Genomic DNA, 12333 nt, shown 5'->3' with positions numbered 1-12333 from the left:
AGTTAAACCTTAACATAATTCCCTTTCTTAACTTATCACCTTGACCTCCTCACACCTCCCCTCTTTGTATTCTAATTCAAATAGATATTTCAGCAAATCCGTCATCTTTATTGTTATCCTTATATCTTATCTTGATATACTATAATTTTCCATTCTCTCTTTCACCACTTAACCATTCACTTTTACTTTATTTAATCTTATTTCTCATTAAAGCTAATATATCTGAACTTATTCTTAAGATGTTTCCCCTAGGGTCAAAAAAAAATTCCATTCCACGATTTCCCCATCTCTCATTAAAAGAATTTTTTTTAATAATATATACACTTTAAATTCCCAGTTTTCTTTCACCAACTCCCCTCCCCGGTTTCGGCCCCTAGCAATAGTTCCATCAATCTCAAAAAACCATCAACCCGGAGATCGTAAGTCTGAGGCTCTTAAATCTCTTTCATGTCCCCTCTGCCGGTCTTTTTGGTAGTCTTTGGTGTTAAAGAAGAGATCTCGGGGAAGCTCCAACCCGGCGGCAGTCATATTCCTTCTTAGCAAGTCTGCCAGACTTCCATAGTTAAGAGTAGGGCCTATAGGATATTCCAAATCTTGTTTCACACTCCTTTCAAATCCAAAGGCCCCAAAAGCTCCAAACTCCACCTGGCTCAGATTTGTATCCCAAAAGTCATTTGATCTCCACATAGGGTGATCTCTCCATCTTTCATTTTCCAAACCAAGCCAGGCTTCCATCTCCAAAAACTGGCTTCTCCTAGTTACCATCATATAAGGCCTCGAGTTGTAATCCACCATTTGCCTCTGTAGGGTTACAGCTCCCCCTTGCATCACTTTAATCACAACAAGTTTCTCCTTCTCTGATTCTTCAATTTGTTCAATTGGAAGAGATTCCTGGGCCGGGTTCTTGTCAACTTCTTTACTAATGCCCACTTTTCTTCCCAAGATTACAACATTGGTAGCCATGACATTTATCTGGTCTTGCAGCTTTCCCAACAGATAAAATGTCATATTCAATTCACACATGACTTCCTTCCCGACCGCCATCCTTAAAAAGTTCAAGGTCAAAACTAGTTTCTCAGAGCTTTTGTCTTTAAAAGCTGTTTCCCAGCTGCATCCTTACGACAATATCCCAGAGCTCCCTCTAGAGCGACACAATTTCCTTTTATCACTCCTTCCAGCACAGTCTCAAAAGTCCCAGACATAAAATTGTAACAATTCCTTCCTTCTTTTTAAACACAGAAACGGACAGTAGAAACAAAATCCTTCTTTTGTATCTTGACGGCTAGCTTGACAGCTGTCAGATTTGTCTATTCATCGTCAACGGGCTCTCGCAGACCGCTCCCGGGTTTAGGGAAGTGGCGCTTCAATTCCCAACTTTTAACCTTCTCCTGCAGGCTTCCCTGCTTCCAAAAAGAATATTGATAGTGGTTTCAATCAGTGGGGTTTAAATCCTTTATGTAAGACTCTCCACGATCTTAGTTAACAAATTCTTTGCTTCAGTTTATTTACAGAAAGGGGAGGTGGACTTCCTGTTTAGACCTTCCCCGATCGGTGCCAATTTAAAAATACTTTAAAAACCCGAATTCCGTTCTACTCACGGGTTGTTGTTTAAAATCCAATTGTCTACAAGAAAAAGTCAGCGCTCTCCAGCAACGGCTATGCGGCTTTGCTCCGTGAAAGAAGCAGTTGACTCACAGCACCGCGCCGCTCACCCCGCTCCGCTCCGAAGCCCGTAAACGGGTTTCCTTGCGAGTTGGGGGGGCGCAAAGGGTGCCCGCCAAGTCCCACGTTCACAGGTTTCACCCGCCTGTGATTTCTGTAGGGTCCCCGCTTCGCCGTAGCGGTGTAGACCCAATTTCCACGGAGCTAGTCCCTCCGAATCAGAGGGAATCCGCCATTAGCTGATGGCGCTAACCCGGAAGTCTCTTTTTGTTGTTGTTTAGTCATTTAGTCGTGTCTGATTCTTTGTGACCCCATGGACCAGAGCACGCCAGGCACTCCTCTCTTCCACTGCCTACCAACACATTTTGGTAGCTTTGAGAACACTGTCCAACCATCTTGCCCTCTGTTGTCCAATTTTCCTTGTGCCCTCAATCTTTCTGAACACCAGGGTCTTTTCCAGGGAGTCTTCTCTTCTCATGAGGTGCCCGAAGTATTGGAGCCTCAGCTTCAGGATCTGTCCTTCCAGTGAGCACTCAGGGCTGATTTCCTTCTGAATGGCTCGGTTTGATCTTCTCACAGTCCAAGAAGCTGGCAGAAAGTGAGGAGGAATTAAAGAACCTTTTAATGAGGGTGAAAGAGGAGAGCGCAAAATATGGTCTGAAGCTCAACATCAAAAAAACTAAGATCATGGCCACGGGTCCCATCACCTCCTGGCAAAGATCACTGCAGATGGTGACAGTCAGCAGTCACGAAATTAAAAGATGCCTGCTTCTTGGGGAAAAAGCAATGACAAACCTAGACAGCTTCTTAAAAAGCAGGGACATCACCTTGCCGACAAAGGTCTGTATAGTTAAAGCTATGGTTTTCCCAGTAGTGATGTATGGAAGTGAGAGCTGGACAATAAAGAAGGCTGATCACCGAAGAATTGATGCTTTTGAATTATGGTGCTGGAGGAGATAGTCCCATGGACTGCAAGAAGATCAAAACTATCTATTCTGAAGGAAATCAGCCCCGAGTGTTCACTGGAAGGACAGATCCTGAAGCTGAGGCTCCAATACTTTGGCTACCTTGTGAGAAGAGAAGATTCCCTGGAAAAGACCCAGATGTTGGGAAAGACTGAGGGCACAAGGAGAAGGGGACGAGATGGTTGGACAGTGGTTGGACAGTGATCTTGAAGCTACCAGCATGAGTTTGACCAAACTGCGGGAGGCATTGGAAGACAGGAGTGCTCTGGTCCATGGGGTCACGAAGAGTCAGACATGACTAAACGACTAAACAACAACAGCCTAACACCCTGGGGCCAAGTTGAATTATGTGCTTCAGAATTTGATTTAAGGCCCTGCCCATAGATGACAATCTGTAAACATCCCATGAGGAAGCCACTACTAATAGACCATGACATTCAAGATAAGGTCTCAGAGATAAGGTGTTCCTTTCAATGTCTGCATATATATGAGTTTGTGTGTGTGTTTGTGTATTCAAGCATGTTGTTCCTGATCAAGGCATTTTGGGAGGAAGCCCATTTACTAGATTTTTATCCATTTGGAATAAAACCCCTTTGGCCAAAAGAGTTTCGGAAGGAGGCTGCAAGGGCTAGTACTCTGGGGCCCCCAGGTGAGGTACACCTGTACACACAGTCTGAGGGGCTACTAGCTACCCTCCCTCACAGGACCACAACCAAACAGGTGGGCAAGCAGGGGACAAAAGCAGAGTTCACCTGCCTGGTTACTCACTCAGTAAGAGCAGATTGAAAGAGAAGCACTTGATGAGGTGGACAAATGGGAGCATATATTATGACCTGCCACCATTTCTTCAAGAATTGCAGGGAAGAATACATGCCTGCCCTGTGTACCATCTTCTGGTAGAATAGTGGGAAATGGCTGTAAAGCTGAAATGGGTTTTAAGGCAGGCTGCACTTCAGTGGTTGAGTACAATGTTTGTGTGAGGGAAAGGTCCTAAGTTCACCCTCTGTGTCTGCAGGTAGGGGTCAGATGAGACTCCCGTTTGAAAATCTGGAGAGTTGATACTAGTCCAATTAAGACAATACTTGTAAGAAATGATAAAGTCGCCTTTTCACTCAAGGCTGCAGATGCTGAAAACCTCAGGCATAATGTTGCTTTCATTCACATAAAGATACAGGTAAAGGACCCCTGTCAGTTAAGTCCATCCAAAGGCGACTATGGGGTTGCAGCTCTCATCTCATTTTCAGGCTGAGGGAGCCAGTGTTTGTCCCCAGACAGTTTTCCAGGTCATGTGGCCAGCATGACTAAACTGTTTCTGACACAATGGGACACCATGATGGAAACCAGAGTGCACAGAAACACTGTTTAACTTGCCGCCACATCAGTACCCATTTATCTACTTGCACTGATGTGCTTTCAAACTGCTAGGTTGGCAGGAGCCGGGACAGAGCAATAGGAGTTCACCCCGTCGTGGGGATTCGAACCGCCAGGCTTCTGATCGGCAAGCCCACGGCACTACCCACATCCCTGTAATAAAGATACAAGGCTACAGTGACTAGGCAGCCTCAGACATAAATATTGCTTTGTACAAGGACATTAGGCAATCTCAGACAGTTCAGATTAGCAGGCATCTACTAATGGTCAGGATGTTGGTGTGATAAATACACACGGCTCAGCAAATACAGAGACTGATTCACACTTACCTCCAGGTATTTTTGCTTGGCTTAACAAATAGTTGCATAGGATATAGACCAAATATGGGAAATAATGAATAATGCTAATAGGGTAATGTGGCAGTTGTGATAGGCTGTAAACCTTGTAGTGCCTTGTAGTCCCCACCCAAGGGGGAGATAAGGGAGGGAACCTGTGCTTAGGAAATAGAGAATATAAGCTTTGTTTTACTAACTTTGGGTGTGCCTATTTGCAAGAATGTTTTTGTAATCAATCTACTCTTTGCTGCTTCACCAATTTTGTTCAGATTTTATTTTGAGGGTCTCAGACCCACTTGTAACAATACTGAACTAATTACAAAACTGGCTGGTACATAAAGCAACATCATGTGGTCATATGCTGCTTCTTTTCCAGCTCTTCTGTCATAGTTGATGTTTGGTGTAGGGTTGGGCTGGGTTGGGGGGCTGTGTCAAGTCTAAGAAAGTCCCAACACCTTCATTCCCCCACACCTGTCTTGGATCTGGCTGCTCTTAGCAGTACTTCGCTCTTCTTGGCCCTTGCTTCCTCTCATCATGTGACAGTCCCTTGGCGCCCTGTGCTCCTGTAGTCTCTGCTGCATCTTCACCCAGCCCAGGTGGCTCCATCCGCCTCTGTGCTCCAACATCTCCAGAAAACTTTCTTGTGTCTTGCGCAGAACTTCCTCAAGTCAGCCTTTCCTCATCCGGTTTCATAAGGGAAGCCTGCAGGATCAGGCCATTGGCCCTCCTAGTCTAGCATTCTGTCCTCGCAGTGGTCAGCTAGGTGCCCATGGGAAGTCTGCAAGCTGGACATGAGCTCAACAGAACTCTGCTTCCCTACGATTCCCAGCTACTGGTATTCAGAGGCACATCACAACCATCCTGTTGGGTGCCCCACTGTTGCTGAAAGACCTACACTGGCTTCCAGTACATTTCCGAGCACAATTCAAAGTGTTGGTGCTGACCTTTAAAGCCCTAAATGGCCTCGGCCCAGTATGCCTGAAGGAGCGTCTCCACCCCCATCATTCTGCCCGGACACTGAGGTCCAACTCCGAGGGTCTTCTGGCAGTTCCCTCCCTGCAAGAAGTGAAAGTACAGGGAACCAGGCAGAGGGCCTTCTCAGTAGTTGTGCCTGCCCTGTGGAACACCCTTCCATCGGATGTCAAGGAAATAAACAAGTATCTGATTTTTAGAAGACATCTGAAGGCAGCTTTGTTTAGGGACGTTTTTAATGTTTTATGTTTTATTGTGTTTTTAATATTCTGTTGGGAGCTGCCCAGAGTGACTGGGGAAACCTAGCTGGATAGGTGGGGTATAAATATAATAATAATAATAATAATAATAATAATAATAATACTAGGAGTGACTTCCCCTCCACTCAATTTCACATATATACTGATGGGAATATGCTCCCTGCTTGTAATCCAGATAGAGACCTTGGAGTGGTTCTGGAGAACTCAACCCAGTTTTCAATAACTTTGAAAAATGGTAAAGTCGATGATGGGGGAAAGGGGTTGAAAATATAATGTCAGAACAGTCACTTCAAATGCCTTTTTACTTTATTTTAATTTAGTTTAAAGATATTTATGTTTATGTGGTTTTTTTTTAATAAATCAGAAGAAATGGTACAATGTACAGACTTCTGGGACTGCACTGCAAGGCAGATAAAAAGAAGGGCAAACCCTGTGCCTTTTTAAATTGGGTGAGCAGGACAGCAGATGTGTTTTCTGCCTGAAATTTGAACAGGACACCTGTGTGGAAGAGTTTCTAAAAAGCGCTTTGAAATAAAGTTGCTTATTCAGCTGTGGGAACGCACAGAGACACAGAGACACAAAGAACATAGGTGCTCAAATGCATGATTTTTAATTAGCAGAAGAAGGAAAACAATCACCAGAGAATCAGCTCCATTAAAAGCGCAAATGCGTAGCGAAGCAGGTTGCAGAGGCCATGAAAATGTTCAGGCTATGGATGTAACGCAGCCAACATCCGGACGTTATCTGTGCGAAAGAGAGAAGATTGTCAGATTCTGCAGTTTTTAATGCTGTATTACATAGATAATCATGAATAAAAAGCTGAACACATTCAGATGCAAAACACAAACACAGATTTTAATATAAAGAAAAAGAGGAGAAATACATTGGTATGGGGCTTATCCTTTAAATCATGCTGTGGCTCGCCAGATGTTGTGGGAGCCCACCTCCCATTGGCCCCAACAGCCAGTATGGCAAGGGATCAAGGGTGAGGGAGATCTGTAGGCTGGCAACATCTGGAGAAACACAGATCGGCCTTTCCTGATTTGAATAGGTTCTGAGCATGATAATTTGTTGTTTGCCCCTTAAAAATACTGACTTAACTTTGTTGGGTGGTATATTGGATTGGAAGTAGTGAATACATATATTTTAATAGTGGACAGATGAAAAATCAGAAGTTCCTTCTTTTCCGAATCTTATTTCTTTCTACCTTTCTCTTTTAACCTCTTTTATCCTCTATTTCTTTCTTTGTCTCTCCTTCCCCCTTTTTGTGTTTTTACTGTATTTAGATAGTCTTAGTGTGGTTAAAAAAGGAAATGGATATGAAGTTTTGTATTTTTCTCTGTGAATCTTAATAATATTTATTAGAGTAAAATACAGACTAACTTGAAATACACCAGTGATTTGAATCCACCTCTCCTCCTAACATAATACATGATGTCAATATTAGAAGGCCAATTGATTTTTTAAAGCTTCCCTATGGCTCTGCTCTTGTCAAGCTTAGTAACACCAAAGCAATTCATTCTGATTGTTTTATTTCCACTATTCTTCACGCAACCTAGGTTTTGTGTTGTTTTTTTGCAGAAAAACCCTCGATATTAGCATGTGTTTCCTAAGGAAAGTATCAGCAACTGCAAATTCTGAGCCACAGCAGAACTTGGTAGAAAAACTAGAACAAAACTGGGGTTCGGAGATGTGAACTGTCTCCTGGAAAAGTCCCCAAAGCACCTCAGTTCCTATATTAACTATGTCACAATGATCTAGACCATTTTGTCTTCCTCTTCTGTTACAGATCATAACTAGAAGACCAGTCTTCAGGTAGCCCGGATTTCTTTCAAAAAAGTGGATGTTTCCTAAGGAAAGCATCAGCAACTGCAAATGCTAAGCCATAGCAGGGCCTGGAAGAAATACTGGGGCAGAATTGGGGTTTGGAGGGGAAACTACCCCTTGGAAAAGTCTTGAAAGCACCTCCATCTCTATATTAACTATTTCACAATGCTCTGGACCATTTTGCTTTCCTGCATATCATAAACAGAAGAACAGGAGAGGGAGAGAGCTGCCCAGGTGACAGACTCAGCCTCTATGGTACAGCTCAGCATTTCAGAAAGCATCACCAGCACACAGTGGGCCAAGTTCATAGGCTCTTCCAGCATGGATGGAATTGAGGTGGGAACCTAACAGCCTATGAAGAAACATGTAGAAGTTCTGGGTGAGCCATTTCTTGGCCCCAGCATCTTCTACAGATCAGGCACGTGTAACAAGCACAAGAACATGCCAAGCTATTTTTTCACTCTGGCCAGCAGTATTGCTACTTATTGCGTTGTGTATACAAATATGCTATTCTTATTCTCCTGCCAGATACATTAATAGGTCTTAAAAGCCAGCCTGGGTTTTGACTTGCACCGGGACCTCTCCAAACTGGCTTAGATAAAAAGAACCAATGGACAAAACAACCCTGACAGCAGGGCAGGAGATGCATCTAGAATTCTTACCTATTTTCTGCAGCACCATCTTTTTGGGTTACCACAATGTCCCTTGTGATGTGTGCCTTTTGGGCAAAAGCCATTATAGCAGCCGCCACCCATCCTGCGACATGCTGCCTCTGACGTCTGCGCAAGTGCTGTAGCAAAAGAAAGAACAAGTTGTGTTCTCATTGTCATTCCTGCTAATAGCAGACTCAGCTGGTGAGTGCCAATAGGACTGTAGCCAAATTACTGTATTTTTTGCTCTATAAGACTCACTTTTTCCCTCCCAAAAAGTAAGAGGAAATGTGTGTGCATCTTATGGAGCGAATACAGGCTGCACAGCTATCCCAGAAGCCAGAACAGCAAGAGGGATCGCTGTGCAGTGGTCCCTCTTGCTGTTCTGGCTTCTGAGATTCAGAATATTATTTTTTCTTGTTTCCCTCCTCCAAAAACTAGGTGCGTCCTATGGTCTGGTGCGTCTTATAGAGCGAAAAATGCGGTAATAGAGGGGGCTGTGGCTGGAGCACTGGACAGGGGCACCTTCCCCTATTGAGAACCACCCAAATAACAAGAGAATGATTTCCGGGACTTCTCGGGCAGCCTCACATAGAGTACATTCCATTAACCCAGCTTTGAGGTTACCAATGCATGGAATATAATGGTTTGGCTTTCCGTGTCCAGGAATGACCATAGCTAACAAACCAGATGAAATTGGTAAAATACACTCCTGGGCACAGGGGTTATTTGGGGCTCTATTGACAAAGATGCATCCAGGAACATCCCAAACTACACATTTCTACTCCACAGGGACTGCACCACCCTGAACAGTTAACCTTTCTTTCTCATGGACATGGGATCACCCACCCAAATAAGGTCCCATCTTTGCAGCATTCAAACAAAGTTTATTGCCCCCCCATCTAATCCACCACTGAAAATTAGGTAAGCAAAAGGAAGAGGAATAATAATAATAATATTTGTTTGTTTGCTGCCCCTCTAACTGGCTTGCCCCAGCCAAACTGGGCAGCTGTCAACAAATTAAAATGCAGTAAGACATCAAATCTTGCTTAGCAGCCTGGCTCCTATAGAGCAAGGACTACATCTCCAATCACACATGGTCAGTGGTCATGGTGACTGGGCTTCAAGGGAAGTGGAGCCTCAAAACATCCAAGGACCCATTGGTTGTCCACCATGCTACAGAGCGTGATAGCAAGCAGTTGCATATTTTCCCGAAGTCCCCATGTAGGAATCCACTATAGAACTGCTTTGAGCTTTACTACAATCAAGTGGCATATAAATTTTTATGAAATATATAAGTAACCTTACCTGGAGCAGCCATCAGCACAAAGAAGAGAACAGCTGCAAGGAAGGCAAAGATCTTCATGACTGAAAGATTGGGTGGTGTTTCAAGAGATGGCAGGATGGAGAGATGCTCGAAAGGTCCTTGTATTTATATGACAAAAAGTAGCATGTCACACCATGGGTTGGACATCTTGTGCGTGCTGTGCAATATTTTGCTGCAGTTGCATATTAGCACAATTAAGCAAAGATCTCCCTAGATAAGTTGGGAAAGGATTCATAAGGAAGTTACAGCCTGAAGACAACAGCCTGTTGTCTAGACATTACTTGTAATTCCGGAATTGATGTTAATCAAATGATGCTAATTCCTAGTTTTATGTTTCTTTTCCAAGTCTTCCTCACCTTCTTCCACCCTAGAATGCTTAAAAATTGGCAAGCTAAAATTAATAAATTTCAAGGGAAGTCCCAAAGAATCTCAATAGAGTTAAATCCTTAGCTAAAGACAATTATTGGGGGGGGGGGGGAGTTATGGCAGTAACGACTGGCTCTGGGTTGCTTATCACTCAGCTCAATACAGTTTCATGAGAAAATACAAGATACTGCTGTATCTATTACCACTTCATGGAATTTTGAAAAAAATAATAAACCTGTGCCGCTAGAGCAATTGTTGATAGATGTGGGGAATATATCCCTAAGTTGTGATCTTACACATCACTTGGGAAGACAGGCGAACTAATACCAGTGTACTGGATGAAGCAAAGACCACCAGTGTTGAAGCAATGATTCTTCATCATCAGCTTTGTTGGACTGGTCATGTTGTGCGGATGCCTGATGATCGTCTTCCAAAGCAAATACTCAATTCCGAACTTAAAAATGGAAAGCTGGTGGTCAACAAAAGAGGTTTAAAGACTCTCTCAAGGCAATTTTTTAAAAAAAGTAGTATAAACACTGACAACTGGGAAACACTGACCTGCGAGCGCTCCAATTGGAGAACAGCCTTTACCAAAGGTGTCATGAGCTTTGAAGACACTCGAAATCAGGATGCAAGGGAGAAATGTGCAAAGAGGAAGGCACGCTTGGCAAATCCACACCGTGATCAGCTCCTGCCCGGGAACCAATGTCCCCACTGTGGAAGGATGTGTGGGTCCAGAATTGGCCTCCACAGTCACTTACAGACTCATTGCTAAAACCGTGTTTATGGAAGACAATCTTACTCAGCTACAAGTGGTCGCCACAGAAGAAGAAGAAGATTCCCCAGTTGGTTCCAAAAAAATACAATATATATGCCTGTTAGAAGATTTAGTTATGAAAGCATGGGCAACCTGAGACCACTAACGAAAGCAAAACAAATTATGTTGAACAAGGGAAGTAGGGGCTCACATGCAATAACCCTGATACCATCATGAGCACAAATCATTGTGAATGCCCAATAAAAAGGATACCTGGAGGGTTCAGTACCTTTGCTTCACTGAGCATTCATTCTGATTTGTTAACACAGGGTTCATGGAACAATGCACATTGACATCCTGCATTCATCCTGGTTTTATTGAGAGGTCTTCACATACAGGGCTGGATTTAGGTTTGATGAGACCCTAAGCTACTGAAGGTAATGGGGCCCTTGATATGTCCAGCTGTCCTTTGTCAACAACAAATTGTCACTGTTTCTTGTGTTGAATATATGCTGTATGGTAATTTATGGACCTAATAGGTGTCGCGGGTGGTGCTGTGGTCTAAGCCACTGAGCCTAGGGCTTGCTGATCAGAAGGTCGGCGGTTCAAATCCCCACAATGGGGTGAGCTCCCGTTGTTCGGTCCCTGCTCCTGCCCACCTAGCAGTTCGAAAACATGTCAAAGTACAAGTAGATAAATAGGTACCGTTCCGGCGGGAAGGTAAACGGCATTTCCGTGTGCTGCTCTGGTTCGCCAGAAGTGGCTTAGTCATGCTGGCCACATGACCCGGAAGCTGTACGCCAGCTCCCTCGGCCAGTAAAGTGAGATGAGCGCCGCAACCCCAGAGTCATCTGCGACTGGACCTAATGGTCAGGGGTCCCTTTACCTTTAATAGGTGTCTAAAGCCATTTGCACATAACAAAATATGTATTTTATAAAAATAATTGTTGAATTGAAATACAATTAAGAAGAAATGGTTTTTTATATTATATTATATTTTTGAAATGTACATCCATTTTTTTCCCCTTTAAATTTTTTGGGGGCCCCCAAGATACTGGGGCCCTAAGCTATAGCTTGTTTAGCTTATACGTAAATCTGGCACTGTTCACATATCTTCCATTTTAGGCATTCATTGATACCACATTTTAAAATGCATTTCCCAATCAATGACAATCTCTGGAGGTGTCCCAAGAACCTCATTTTCTAATCTTACAGTTAATCACATTTCAAAACTGGCTTGCAAATTACTTTATATATAAAAAAAAGTTCTCATGAAAATTCCTCAACCTTTTCATGAACATTTTTTTTTTTACAGATTTGCATACAATCTGGAATAATAAACTTCCCAATTTGTCTGTTGCTTGGTCTAAACATGGCACATGACAGGGGCATTTTCTGCTTTCATTTGTCAGGCCTGTACCTAGTATAGGTTCATCAGAGAATGCATCTTCTGCATAGAAACGAGATCTGTGGACCTTTCCAGGACAGTTCTGATCCAATAGGAAACTATTGATGCAATGTTTCAGTGGTAGCATTACTTGGTTTGAATCTCCTTTGGGTGAGTTGACATTGGCATTTTTGTAAAATTGCTTTATTTACAAACATTCAAGTAGTACATAAATTGCTTTTAATTTTTATTTTTTTTACACATTTGCAGACAGCATGGAAGTCGAGGCAAGCAGCAGGCAAACAGATTCACTACCACAGTTGGACGAATACAAGCATTTCTTCAGCTGGGGTACAAATCTTTTTTGGTCAGGATTTTGATGCAAACCTACCTGATCCCCACTTTCAGAAACATGTGTATATATAGTATTGGTGAAAATGGCATATAAACATGC

General features: G+C 43.1%; 1 long non-coding RNA gene across 1 annotated transcript; it reads right to left on the bottom strand.

Moving 5' to 3' along the window:
• Positions 1-6159: 6159 nt before the first annotated feature.
• LOC307211953 lies at positions 6160-9511 on the bottom strand. The gene is made up of 3 exons (XR_013836637.1): positions 9351-9511; positions 8055-8182; positions 6160-6309 (listed from the first exon to the last, which is right to left on the bottom strand). It is a non-coding gene; the product is annotated as an uncharacterized lncRNA (long non-coding RNA).
• Positions 9512-12333: the final 2822 nt, after the last annotated feature.

The sequence above is a fragment of the Podarcis cretensis genome (assembly GCF_951804945.1).
Source record: "Podarcis cretensis genome assembly, chromosome: 3".
NCBI lineage: Eukaryota > Metazoa > Chordata > Lepidosauria > Squamata > Lacertidae > Podarcis > Podarcis cretensis.
The sequence above is the reverse complement of the archived record's forward strand: the minus strand, read 5'-3'. Positions and strand labels throughout refer to the sequence as shown.